Below are 15,780 nucleotides of genomic sequence, written 5' to 3'. Positions count from 1 at the left end.
TCATTAAATTAAAGTTAAACAGTAAAAAAAAGGAATTATTATTATAATATTAAAATAATAAAAGTATTAAAATAACTATATATATATATTCTAATATATTATTAACAAGATTTTGGCTAAATTAATTAGATTATTATAAATAATAATAATAATTTACAAATAAAACACCACAATTTGCAACAAAGCAATGCATGAAACACCATATTAACATATAGTACAGTACATTAATGCTAGAACCTCATCTATACTTCTATACTATATTATAAAGCATTTCATAAGGATACCAACCAAATTTAAGTAATTACAATCTTTTATACTTATGGTACAACAACTTAATGATGTTAGTAAGGGGTGAAATGGTCTTTCTACATTAATATTAAAAAATAAAAAAAATAATTATCTATATTTATATCTATCTATATCTATACTATATTATAAAGCATTTCATAAGGATACCAACCAAATTAAAGTAATTACAATCTTTTATACTTATGGTACAACAACTTAATGATGTTAGTAAGTGGTGAAATGGTCTTTCTACATTAATATCTATATATATTCTAAAGTTTAGTTATATGTTCTATTTTAAAACCAAAATTTATGGTTGTTTTAAATGCATCATCCTATAAAAATCCTATTAATTGCATTTAATTTATATTAAATAAATAAGAGATAAGATAAAAAATAAAATAAAATAATTATATATCAATAATCATTAAAATTAATATCATCAATAACACATTATACTAAATAATATATTATAGATAAAGGTAGATTAGTTTAAAGTTAACTTTGATCTTAATTTGTTTTAATAATTGGTTTAAAGATAATTATTCCAAACTTATGATTATTCTATAAAATGATCTTTGACAACGTAACCATAAATTTAAATTTCGAAGTAACTAATATATTAAAAGTAGCTCAAATATAATTCGTAATAAAAAGACAACAATATATTTTCAAAGAAAACATATAATAAAAAAATAGGTAAAGGGATCCAAATGATATCAAATATTAAGAACTTATCCATGATATTAGTATCAGAATTTAATAGATTAAGATAAAATTTAAACCGAAAGATCATAAGTATCATAAAAATATCATTAAATTAAAGTTAAAAAGTAAAGAAAAGAATTATTATTATAATATTAAAATAATAAAAATATATAAAAAACTATATATATTATTAAAATTACTATTTGTACCGATACCAAACAAGACCGTACCGGTATTTCAGTACCGGTTGACACCAAGCTTATCCCACCCCGTGATACTAAAAAATCATTAAATTAAAGTTAAACAGTAAAAAAAGGAATTATTATTATAATATTAAAATAATAAAAGTATTAAAATAACTATATATATATATTCTAATATATTATTAACAAGATTTTGGCTAAATTAATTAGATTATTATAAATAATAATAATAATTTACAAATAAAACAACACAATTTGCAACAAAGCAATGCATGAAACACCATATTAACATATAGTACAGTACATTAATGCTAGAACCTCATCTATACTTCTATACTATATTATAAAGCATTTCATAAGGATACCAACCAAATTTAAGTAATTACAATCTTTTATACTTATGGTACAACAACTTAATGATGTTAGTAAGGGGTGAAATGGTCTTTCTACATTAATATTAAAAAATAATTATCTATATTTATATCTATCTATATCTATACTATATTATAAAGCATTTCATAAGGATTCCAACCAAATTAAAGTAATTACAATCTTTTATACTTATGGTACAACAACTTAATGATGTTAGTAAGTGGTGAAATGGTCTTTCTACATTAATATTAAAAAATAAAAAATAATTAAATGAGAATATAATCACAATTAAGTATAATAATACAATAATAAGTTCGGTTCTTAAATGCAATTAATAAACAAAACCTATTGGGATAAACCGCAAAAGCACTCCAAAGGTCCAATTTCAATCAATATGTAATAAATTTGACCGATTAAGGAATCTCCTATCATTGCTATAAATTCACCATTTCACTCAACATCAACTCCTTTGTCTACTATTGTGCGAGTTAGAGTCGAGAAGAAAGAGATAAGTTGATATGAAATTTATTTATCTTGGTGGAAAGGTGTGTTCTTTTATACCCATTTCAACATTTATTCGAAAAAAATTTGGTTTGTTTCTTAAAATATTCAAATGGGATAACAATTTTCTTTTACATAATCTATGAGTTTATATTGATGTTTTATTATGTTTTTGGTGATTTAGTGGTTTTTTTTTTCAAATTATGATTTTATATTACATATAAAGTATACACACAGGTTATTGGATACAAAAAAACAGACACTTCATACTTAATCAAGGTACCTTTGCATGACTATAGTATCTGGAACCATTTACCAATGTATTGTTTAATTGTTCATAAATTTATAGTCTTTTTCCTTTTTGCAGCTTCATGTATATGGAGGTGTAAAAGGGTGGATACGAGAAAAGTTATTCATTTGGAGATAGACATTTATTTGGCCTATTGGTATTTCCTTTTTTAATTTCTACTTTACTATTTTTTTTAAACATATGATACTTTTGTGTGATTTAATTGATACTATATATAGGTAATATAGATGCAGAGGAAATATTTGAGGAGGTATTGTTTGACAGGATTGGGCAGCAAACTTTAAGGGCTCGGATGTTTTCAACCCGCGCAAAAGATTTAAATTGATTGCGTTTATCTATACTATCGTATAAAGCATTTCACAAGGGTTTCAACCAAATTTAAATAATTGCAACATATTATGCTTATAGTACAACAACTCAATGAAGTTAGTAAAGGGAATTAGTCTTTCTACATGAGTATAAATTGACAAATACAATTAAATTGATAACTTTATAAATTAAGTATTGTTAAATACTTGATAAAGAATTAAATCATTTGACTTAGTTGAACATCATCACCTTCCTCATATTTACATTGCTTTTCCATTTCAAGTTCTCCGTAACCGATTACTTGATTGAATTTTATAATTAAGTCATTATTATTTGGTTTAGTAATTGCTAAACATCATACAAATAAGGTTACAACCTTTTTTGCAATTTTATCAGATAGTTGATGAACATCATATGAAATAAAAATAAAATTAATAATAATAATAATAATTAAATATAAAAAAACTTAATCAACGTTATTATGAATTTAATTATAACTATAAATGGTTTTAAAACTTAAAAGATGCTAACCAATTAGAAACGAAAATTACTAAAAGGTAATTTCATGGGGTATTATTATCTATAATACCTAATAATTGCAACAATAATGATTAAATAATGAACTTAATTACAGATGGTTTAAAACTCAAAAGAATGCTCTTTGCATCTTACCTCAAGTCTCATGGAATAAGGTTCAAATGATAACCATTGCATAATTAGGAACCACTTTTTAGCCCTTGGATCGTATTTTGATGGTTGAGACCTTTAAGTGCAATATCTATATCTCTAAAATGAAGATAATGTATGGTAATGAAGATTTGGAGCAGCAAGAGGTAAAAACAGCCCGAATTTTTCCTTTTATAAATTCGATTCGATTCGTGAGTGTTAGTGTGTGTGTTTATATTGATTAGGGTTTCATCAAATGCAATGTGAGGGTTTCCAATCGGTGTTTATACAAATAATATAGAACCCAATTTTTATGTATGTGTATGTAGTTTGTAGTATGGGGTCTTGCTTACCTCATTCAAGGAATAACACTGAAAGACAGGGGTCATTGATTTCGAAAAACTCCGCCCCTTTGTTCGCCTTCTTCCTGATTTTAATTTACGGTGAGTCAATTTCTTTTTTTCTGATTCTAATCGATTAAGAACTATACGTGATTAACCAACGAATTGTGGTAGATTTTATGTTTCTATTGCAGTATTTGGATTGAATTGACTGTTGCAATTTAATAATCGTCAGTTATAGTTCGTTTTTTGAATATAGAGAAACACTGACTTATTTAAGGTGCTTGATTTGGGTGAATAGTAGCAATATAAACTGCTATTGTAATTTGGTGTGATATTCAATTCAATATCAACAACCTAATCAAATTGTTCCCTAAACATAGAGTAAATGTGTTCACCAGCAAGGTAATAATATGTACTAATTTTCAATTATAAGAGCCTTCTAATAAGGAAATATAGCTATTAGGTTATGTTAAGGTAAGCATAGTTTATAAAGAATATGTTACAGAATAAAGTTAATACAACATTTTAGTAATAAATAATAAACTGCTTTCTTATCTATAAAAGGGAACAAAACCTGCAATTTGACTTTTAGATGTCAAAACCGAATTTATATGTGTATGTGTATGTAGTCTAATATATATATTTAACATCTATTTTACACCATCTAAAACAATGAAAAAGAAAAAATAAAAATAAAAAAATTTGAAAAATGTGACGTCTTTTGAAGAGGGTTGAGAAACCACACGTCCATAGAATTGAAGTTTTGTGAGACCACATGTGGTGGGGCGCAAACCTCTCTCAAAGTGTCTTAAAACGCGGGGGAACACTGTACCCTCGGGCGTTTTGGGCCTTTTTTTGACTGGTAGTGCTACCACAAAGCGCTGAACAAGAAGTGGACTTTGGTCAAAATAACTATGGTCAAACGGCTAACTTTAAAAAAAACCGGTTTTTGTTTTAAAAATCTATACTATATTCGCACTTTCATACCGTGTCACGCACTATCTATATCAGTCGTCGTTCCAGGAAAAAAACAATAACTATTATGCATGTCGTGCATCGCACGGGTGTTCCCCCTAGTTACAATAACAATCTAGCTATCTAAATAAAATAATTGAGGGTGTCTAAACATACATTAATGTATACTTATTGCAGTATTCGACTTCTATAACCTACTTACCCTTTTTTTAAACTAAAAATTTACTTTCTCATTTAATACATTAGGAATAAATATAATACCACTAAAGAAATGAGTACTGGTTACAGTCTTTTGTGACGTAATATATCGTCGCCGGCTAATGTTGCGATGAAAATATCCAATTGCAAAAATAGCACAACTATTTTTTTTTAATCTTAAACCTAGTATATTTTTAAAAATAAGTTACAAATTTAATGTAATTAGCTATTAAAGAGGAAGACTACAAATGAATGATCTATGTAAGTTTACAAATATACCCTTATATTAAAATTAAATGCAAATATTAAATGAAGTAAAATGAAGCATTCTTATTGGTTGAAACTTCTTCTTTTTTATTCTTTCAAAAAATTTCTTCTTTTTTTTTTTGAACGGCCAACAAAAACGTTTTATTAATTAGCAAGGAGCTACACCAAAAATATACAAGCCGGCTAGAGCGGCACACCAAACAACCATAAAACAAGAAAAAACAATACAGGACCCTACTCGAATTTAACCGAAATCATCGAATCTTTTCCAGCTCTCCAACGTAATCGCAGCATCCTTTGAACGATTTTTGACCCATAGATAACTCATAACCTTCACTTCCTCCAAAATCTTTGATACCTCTGGATAGGAACCATCAAAAATGAGTTTGTTTCTTGCAGCCCAAATACTCCAAAATGTGACATGAACAATGGCCTGGATAATCTTCTTTTTCTTTGTAGAACTTTTCACGAATAAATGCAGATCTAGAATGTCCTTTATGCCAAAGGCAAAAAACACGGGTATTTTGCACCATTGTGTAATAAGAGCCCAAACCGTTTGTGCAAGGTGACATGATACAAATAAATGCTCGCTCGTCTCCGCATAGTCTCCACATATGGCGCACCTATCCGAATTTACTTGAATATTTCTTTGAGCCAAAGCCATCCTCGTGGGAAGACGCTCCTTTTCAGCTCGCCAAGCAACAAAACCCACCTTTTTCGGCACCCACTTATTCCATACGAACGAGTAATGTGGCTGCAGCCTATTACAAATTTTTAATACTGATTTCACACTTCGAACTGAGAATACAGCCGATGTATCTAAGCCCCACCTGAGAACATCCTGATTTTCCGAAATTGAGACCGAAATCAGCAGGTCCGTCAACTCCGAAAATTCAGCAATTTCTTGATCTTGCTCAAAGGGTCTGGTCCAGTCCCAGCTAGTGTGCAGACCCCCACCGACCCGGATGATACGGTCCGATACATAACACATTTTCAGCCGTTCTAAGCTGAAAAGAGTTGGAAATCTGATGTGAAAAGGAGTGTTCCCGATCCATAGGTCCAACCAAAATAACGTATTTGACCCGTTCCCCACGACATTTCTAATGGCTTTGAAGAGATCTATCCCCTTTTGCTGAAGCGAATGATGAATATTGACTATTTGCTTCCATATACCCGGCATAGAAATTTTCGCCGGGATAGCCGACCAAGATCGAGAGTTATGATGTATGGCCCAAATCACTCTCCTCCAAAGTCCTTTGTTTTCAACCTTGAAACGCCACCACCATTTTGCCAACATAGCATGATTTGCATCCTTTAACGAACCAAAACCCAAACCACCGTATTCTATAGGTGCAATAACATTGTCCCAGGCCACCCAGTTCATCTTCGCTTTCTCTTCAGATCCACCCCAAAAAAACACTCTTCTCAATCTATCCAAAGCATCGATCACTTGATTCGGGGCTTTATATAAGGAGAAGAAGTATGTTGGAAGTGCATTCAACACCGACTTTAGAAGTGTGACCCTACCTCCATAAGAGAGTTGTTTCGCTTTCCAAATAGCTAGCCTGTTCTTGAATAAATCAATAATGGGCTTCCAATTTTTAACTAAGTTCATATTTGCACCAACCACCAAACCCAAATGCTTAAACGGAAAACTGCCAGACTTGCACCCAAGGAACGTTGCCATGCTTTGAACCTCATGTTGATTTATACCCACCCCGTAAACACTACTTTTGGCAAGATTCACTTTCAAGCCCGATGCCAAGTAGAAGCATCTAAGAATGCGCCTTAGGTTGCTAGCATTTTCCGTCGACCATTCCCCAAGAAAGATTACATCATCGGCATATAAAAAATGAGAGATCACCGGTCCGTCGTTAGTACACTTGATACCCTTAAAAAGATTGACCATTGTGGCTTGTTTCATAACCCCGGTTAAGGCCTCCATAGCAATGACGAAAACGCTATATATATATATATATATATATATATATATATATATATATATATAAACGCGATCAGGAGAAAACGCTCAAAAGTGTGAGAACGGTGAGAACGCTTCCTGGCCTAACACGTGTCACGCCGCTTAGAAAGGGCGGAGGGGCTTTTTTGTCCTTTCATCTTCTACTTTTCCAGTTTCGTTTTTCCCAATATTGTTGGTTTTTAAGATTTTTGGCCTTGACCAAATTCAATATTTAATGGCATTTAATGGTTTCATCTTATTAACATTTTGGCGTTTATGGCGTTTATGTCGTTTATTCAAATCGTATGCCATTGTAACCCAGGGGTCAGGAAATCTATTTGAATGGAGTTTTTCAAGGCGTTTTAAACAAGTTGGCCCAATGTTTTATTATTTCTTATAAACATTTTGGCGTTTTGGTTATCTTGGCATTTTACAATTGTTGGATTATATTTCAGCCCCAGTAGAAAAAAAAAATACAAGCGAAGAAAATAAATTAAAAATCCTAAACGGATTTCTCTTCACAATATTCACTGTTATCACTCTCTTTGTTCTTTAATAGTACAAGAACTGACACCAAAATATGGCGTTTTATGTAAAACTTAACAAACCCATCGGTTTGATTTTTTTGCATGCTCGTCTGTTGAAGTTGCTTTTTTTGTGGATGTTTGGGGACATAGATCTATAATGTGTGGGTGGGTTTTTTCGCTTTTTCTTCATGTTGATCTTCATCTTTATCATCATCCCACTCTTCAGTGTCATTGATCTCTTGTCCTCATCCAAGCCTTATTCAAGAACAAAAAATACAAAATGCCATATGACTGGCATTAGTATTTTTTTCTTGAATTTTTGTCTATCTCATACAACAAAATCTTTTTGAGTTACTCGGCTCCGCTAACAATTCATTCAGTGAAACTTGACGAATAACAATACTGAATATTCAAGAAAGCATATTAGCCATCTTTGATTTTTTTTGGTGTTTTACAGTGAGTGGTATTTAGCAGTATTGGCGTTTGTTTATTTATTTATTTATTTATTTGGTTTGATCAAATGGAAGTTGCTGAGATGTATCATTTTATAGGATCTCTTTTTGGCGCCTAAGTTAGGCGGTGCGTTATTATAATAAAGTATTTTTCTTTTCAGTTACTGTTTGTAATTATTGTTTTTGACAGGCTTTATCTCTGAAGTCTGTAACATGTCCCATCTTTCAAGTTTGGCGTTTTAGATTCTACTATAATAAATTTTCCCTATCTTCAGTTTTTTCTGATTTGAAGTTACTGTTTCTAGTTACATTTTAAAGTTTATTTTTTATTTTGTATTTTTTTTAGGTTTTTTATAATTCTTTTTCAAACTAATTTTATTATAGCTTTGGAGTTTTGGGGGGCATTTAACGGGATGATATCGTTTAAACAAGCATTTTGGCTGTTTTGACGTTTTTATTTTATATGGCGTTTTTATTATACAACAATCAACTCAAAAGGAAAATAAAAAAAGAATACATCAAAAAAGTTTTTTTTATAATACTTGTCCAAAGTAATTTTATGATGTTTTGATAAACGCCAAAGGTGTAAGACAACTTTTTGGCGTTTTTATTAGATATGTCGTTGTTAATTAAATAACAATCAACTGAAAAAGAAAATTAAACAAAAAATATTGATCTTCAAATCTGCACTGGCTGTTTCGACTTTCGTATAAAATCAGACTCTTTTTCTATAATTTTTGTCCATCTCATGCAGCAAGATGTTATTGAGTTTACACCCTTTCAGCAAAAAATGTTATCTTTTTTGGCGTTTTACCGAGAAAAAGAATGCCCCAAAATAAACTATCTTAAAACTGTAAATTTGATCATTCTAAAATCTATAGAGTGTTGCTGTATGGTGTTGGATAACATTGTTAATCCTCAGTTAAGAAAGATAACTGACAATGTTGTCCACACCATACAGCTACACTTTATTGACAGCAATATATTTGATTTTTTGATTTTCTGGCGTTTATCAGTCGAATGGTATATATTAAATATGACGTTTTGGGTTTTTGTTTGTGGTTTTTAATTGAAGGTCTGAGTTGTTATATATATAGGATTTTTTTGGCGGTTTTTTTAGGCGGGATTTTACTATAATTAAGTTTGGCGTTTTATATCTAATGGCGTTTTTTAGCAGAATGTTGTGTGATTTTTGTTTTGGCGTTTTATTTTCATGAGATGGCATTTTGTTTGGAGTAGTCAAAAGACGCTTTTACCCTTATTGAAGCGCGTCCACGTAATAAAATTGACGTTATTTACGAAAATGCCACCGCGCCAATCTAGTCCATAAATTGTTTTGATCGGACGATTGATAAGCGTTCTCACCGTTCTCACACTTTCTACCGTTTTCTCTAAATCCCGACCATATATATATATATATATATATATATATATATATATATATATATATATATATATATATATATATATATATATAAATTGAGCCAACCGAGCCGAACCGAACTGAGCGGACCTCTGCTCGTGCTCGGTTCGCTTACAAACCGAACCGAACCGAACCGATCCGAATCGAGCATTTTTTTATCGAGCTGAATCGAATGAGCAAATTCCGAGCGAGCATCGAACAAGCATCGAGCGCCAAACAATTTGAACAACCCTAGGGAAAATTAACTTAGTATACATTTAATAGATTTTTTGTAATGAATCAAAGTTAGGCACATGCGTTACTTACTAAAATTCTACTTACTAAAATTCTTAGCGTGACTGTCACCGATCATATTGTTAATATGGATTATTATCGGTCAGTTGGTTATCATTTGGATTGTTAGAAACCCGTTAGCCTTATATTATTTATATTTATATAAAAATAAATAATGAAGGTCCTTATGAATAGTTCTTTATTTTTTTATAGTTTTGTCTTGCATTTGTTTTGCGTTTTTATTTTATGATTTTCCGGGTTTTATTTATTGTTTGAATGTCCTTATAAATAGTTCTTTCATTCTTTTTTATAGTTTGGTTTTGTAGTGGTTTTGTGTTTTTATTTTATGACTTTTTTTGGTTTTATTTGTTGTTTGCTTACTACTTAGCACGGTTTTATGACGATTGCATCTACAACACAGGGGTCAACATCGGTATCTGTACCACATTTGTTTTTATGGTTTTCCTCGACATGACGGTATAAAATTCGTTGAACACGGACTTGTATTCGCACTAAAATATTTTTTTTGTATAGTAAGCCAAATCAAGAGTATGCACCACACTAGTACCGCAACAAACCGAATCAATACCAACTGAACAATACCGATACCGGTAAATGTATTTGTTTTTATGGTTTTCAGTTGACATAAAACACATGTCGATTGTTATGCCAAATGTCGATATCATGTTGGTACTGTAATGAACTAAACCGATACTGACCAAAAAGTTAATTACAATAATAACAGTTTCATTTTTATTAAAAAGATAAAATAATTGATATCATTTATCATAATACTTATTATGTGGAGGGTTCATATGAGAAGAAATATTTTGTAAGAATAAAAAAGGACAAACTTTAACCAATAAGAATGCTTCATTTTACTTTATTTAATTTTTGTATTTAATATGAGTGTAAGGGTATATTGGTAAAATTAGATAGATCATTAATTTTTAGTCTTCCTTTTTAATAGCTAACTAAATTAAATTTGTAACTTATTTTCAAAAAAAAAATATTTTCTCAAAGAAGAAAAAAATTAATTTAAAGTGTAGGATAAATTTTGAGGTGTGTAGGATGAATTACGAGTTGTGTAGGATAAAATTCAATATGTGTAGGATAAATTTCAGTATGTATAAGATAAATTTTGATGTGTCTAGGCAAAAATTTTAGTGTCGATGATGATAGTTTTTATGACTAATTAACTAGTCAAAAATAATAATAAATGAGATGAGAGAAAAACTATTTAATGTTTTACAATTTTACCATTTGGTTTTTTTCTCAGTTTAATTTTATTCTCAAATAAACCTCCCCCTACTTATTATAATAACTTCATTTTTAAATATTTATATACTATTAATTTGAAACATTTGTATGCATGTGTGGTTATAAGTTGAGCTTAAATAGTTGTACCTTAATCAAATATTTGTTGTAAGTTGTGCTTAAGTGTTTGGTTGTAAGTTGTGCTTAAGTGGTTGTACCTTAATCAAATATTGGTTGTAAGTTGTGCTTAAGTGGTTGTGCCTTAATCAAATAATGGTTTCATTACCTTACCAAATTCAATTTGTTTTGTATGCATGTATGGTTGTAAATTGTGCTTAAGTGGTTGTACCCTAAACAAATAATAGTTTCATTACATATTCAATCGGTTTGATCCATTCAAAGTTGTGTTGTTTTATTTGTAAAATTATTTATAATAGTCTAATTAATTTAGTCAAAATCTTGTATAAATATAATTTCCAACGTATTGATGCAATGGTTGTTGTAATGTAAGCATTATGGTTTGTATATATCTTATATATAGATTACGATGAACCTGTCAAACGGGAAAAAATAGACGCGGTTCGTAACGCACGAGTCCTAGATCAACTTAGTTATTTTATTCTATGTTTTACGTTTCGGTTTAATTTCTTCGCATTAACACCGCAACTTCAGTGTCGGTGGTCGCTGGCAGTAGTGTGACATTAGTGCTCGCCCCCGCCACAACGCGGGGGTGCTTAATACTAATTATTAATTAACTATTAACGATCTATTAACCATCAAATTTCAAACATCCTCACAAATTACTATTCAATTTTTATAACTTCTTATTGGTCACAGCTACACTCACGCTACTACCACACCACAACAAGGCTCTCAGCTTGTAGTTTTGACTCTCGTCTCACATAAACACTTTTTTTTACTCTTTAATTTTTATTTATTTTTAAGTTTTAACCTCTTTGTTTTTTTATCTTTTACACTTTTAATTCTTATAGTTGTCATCTTTTACACTTTTATAACCTCATAATTTTCATCTTTTACATATTTATTACATACATTTTCTATTTTTAGCCCCAACATTTTTTCACTTTCAACTTTGGTTCCTATACTTTACATCTTTTACAAATTATTGTTTTATGATTTATTCTAAATTTTGCGAGTTAACACACTGCAACGTGCGTGTGTGGTTCAACATTTTTACGTCTATTTTTTATAGTTTAACAACTCCGTCGAAACTCGCGGGTCCTAAGCCGACTTAGTTATTCTTTTCTATGTTTTAATTTTTCGGTCTATTTGTCTCGAGTTAACACACCGTAACGTGTATGCGTGATTCATCATTTTTACGTTTACTTTTTGTTCGACTTAACGGTTCCACAACAAAGCGCAGGTTGTAGATACCAATGTTGTAAAAATCGCGACTAGGCGGCGACTAGTCGGCGATTAATCTCTAGTCGGTCAGTAACTGAGTACTTTTCGTTAATCAGTTCATGAATCGCTAGTCGGGCCTAGTCGGCCAGCCAAAAATCGGCGATTCTAGTCAGATTCCGGCAAAAAACATGTATATTTCGCCCAAAACCTTTAAATTCCGGTCAGTTTTCAACCAAACTACGTGAATTCCAATAATTAATCTTGTATACTTAAAAAATAAGTTGAAGAGTTAAAATCTAGCTACTTAAAATATTTACCTATAAAAATGTGTATATGTATACATAAAACTAAAAATTACATATAAAAACCCGATCCGATTAATCCCGAATAATCCCTAAATAGTCGCTAGTCAGTAAATTCTCCAACCTTGGTAGATACTACTTGTTCAAAAGAAACAACATACAAAAATAAATAACTGTGAGATCACCCAATATATGCAGGAAAAATAACTTCAAATCGGATAGATTTAACATAATAATTTTATCATGCTACATATGATTACAAATAATTTTATTGTCTTTGGGCTAAAGCCATTTGGTGGGCATGGCTTAAGTTAAATGGGCCGGATCCATCGTGCATACAAGTGGAAGCTTTAAATTCGATTAGGAAGCTAAAAGGATCTAAGGATTGGAAGCGCATGGTGGAAGAAGCTATTATCCTCACAACAATCTGGAAAATGTGGAAATTCAGAAATAATGTTATTTTTGAAGACGTTCGAGTGGCAGTTCCTAAATTGTTCGAAGATATTAAAGAGGAATTGTTTTTTGGATTAAAAATAAGTCTAAGTTCGGGGGTTTTAATTGGGAGTGTTGGTGTGATTTTAATGTTAGGGACCTAGTCGGGTAATGTTGTTTTTCCTTGTTCTTTTTTTGAGACTTCCAACGTCTAGCTGGCCCCTTCTTTTGGCATTAAAATGTTGTCGTTGGTCGTACAGAAAAAAAAAAAAAAAATTAGGCTATCCATTAACCAAGACCAAAACATAAGCCGAATCTCGTTTCATAACTCAAATCCCTTCATTTGACTCCAAACTTCATTTGAGCCATGACTCAAAATACGATATTAGAGAATTTCTCAAAATCAACATTAAACATTAATATATATATATATAGGTAGAGGATCCTGTAAAAAGTGCTCAAAGTGTGAGAAGTGTGAGAAGTGTATTATAACACTATATATAATACTATATAACACCATATAAACACCGTATAACAATATGTAACACCATATAATACCATATAACACTATGTAACACTGTATATCATTATATAACAAATATAACACTATAGGTTGTCTGAAAGCATGTCTATATATATATATATATATATATATATATATATATATAGGGTAAGGATAGTGTAAAAAGGGCCTAAAGTGTGAGAAGTGTGAGAAGTGTATTATAACACTATATATAATACTATATAACACCATATAAACACCGTATAACAATATGTAACACCATATAATACCATATAACACTATGTAACACTATATATCATTATATAACAAATATAACACTATACATCTATCATAGACATGCTTTCAGACAACCTATAGTGTTATATTTGTTATATAATGATATACAGTGTTACATAGTGTTATATGGTATTATATGGTGTTACATATTGTTATACGGTGTTTATATGGTGTTATATAGTATTATATATAGTGTTATAATACACTTCTCACACTACCACTTTTTACAGGATTCTCTACCTATATATATATATAGGGAAAGTGTAAAATACAATATCCCTTAACGTACATTACGTACAATATAGTGAAATCACATGTTTGTTTTTTCTAACAATTTCGCATGTGATAATTTTAATGAAATCGCATGTTGGTTTTTTTGTAACAATTTCGCATGTGGTAATTTCGATGAAATCGAATGTTAAAAAACCAACATGCGAAATTGTTACAAAAACCCAACATGCGATTTCAATGTGGGATGAAGATCTAACGGCTGAGATGATCGCGTACGTAATGTACGATAAGGGCATTTGAACTCTCCACTATATATATATATATATATATATATATATATATATATAGGGTAGGGTTCTAGAGTGAATAACCTTCCAAGAGTGAACTGTGTGAACTCATCTGGATCTTTAATTTCCTTTTTAGTTGTTAAGGGTAGGATTGTAATTTTTTTTAAAAATAGATTTAAATCATTATCTTAGTAATTGAAATCAGTTACATCATTCCTATTTTAATTCCTTGTCCATAATATCTTTTCTATTTTAAATTCATTATCCACAATATCTTTTATTTCAATTTTATTTTTCAGATTTCATCAGCAGAATTCAAATTTTGATTTTTAAGATCCACGTAACCTTCATATTTCAAGGGTATACACATGTGTACTTGGATATAAATAAAACAATGCGTATGTGTACTTAGCATCGTACATATGTGTACAGTAATTCACAAGGGTACATCAAACATTCAATACAAAAAAAATTCTGAGATATCACAAAAACAGACGATATACACATGTGTACATCGCATTAAAAAACAGGGCAAAATCAGAATACACATGTGTACATCGCATTTAAACAGAGCAAGGATAATGAATTTATAATAGGAAAGATATTATGGATAAGGAATTAAAATGGGAAATATGTAACTGATTTCAATTATTAAGATAATAATTTAAAGGGGAATTGGCCTGTAATAATCCCAACTAGACCTTATTGGCCATTAATAATCCCACCTCAGAATATTCCCCCCACCAGTCCCACCTTTCACATATTTTTCCTACAATGGTCCCCTGTTAAAAAAACTTAACGGAGTTAAGCTTTTTTCCAAATTACAAACAGATTTTTAGGGCTTTTGATCAGAACGATGATACGAGTCCATTGATGTAAAACTTACTTCGAAATAGTGCTCCAAGTGACTTGATTTTGGTTAATTGGAAATTTAAACACCCGAATTGAAGCATCGTTTTCATCGTTTGGAGCACCGTTTCGAGGCAAATTTACATCAATGGACTCGTATCGTCGTTCTAATCCAAAGCCCTAAAAATCCGTTAGTAATTTGGAAAAAAGCTTAACTCCGTTAAGTTTTTCTAACGGGGGACCATTGGAGGAAAAATATGTGAAAGGTGGGACTACTGGGGGGAATATTCTGAGGTGGGATTATTAATGGCCAATAAGGTCCAGGTTGGATTATTACAGGCCAATTTCCCTAATTTAAATCTATTTTTTTTTTATAAAATTACTTTCATATTTAATTTATGAGAGAGAACATGATTTATGCAATCAATTTAAGATGAAAATTATACATATACCTTTTTTGTATTTAATTAAATGGAAAAAAT

The 15,780-nt window shown here is 30.5% G+C and overlaps 1 long non-coding RNA gene across 1 annotated transcript; it reads left to right on the top strand.

The window, feature by feature from the left end:
• The first annotated feature begins 2,225 nt into the window (after positions 1 to 2,225).
• On the top strand, positions 2,226 to 2,926 carry LOC110902901. Its single transcript, XR_004880571.1, has 3 exons — positions 2,226 to 2,351; positions 2,440 to 2,518; positions 2,601 to 2,926. It is a non-coding gene; the product is annotated as an uncharacterized LOC110902901 (long non-coding RNA).
• The last annotated feature ends 12,854 nt before the right edge of the window (positions 2,927 to 15,780 follow it).

The sequence above is a fragment of the Helianthus annuus genome, chromosome 15, assembly GCF_002127325.2.
Source record: "Helianthus annuus cultivar XRQ/B chromosome 15, HanXRQr2.0-SUNRISE, whole genome shotgun sequence".
NCBI classification, from domain to species: Eukaryota; Viridiplantae; Streptophyta; class Magnoliopsida; order Asterales; family Asteraceae; genus Helianthus; species Helianthus annuus.
This window is presented reverse-complemented; position numbering and strand designations above follow the sequence as displayed.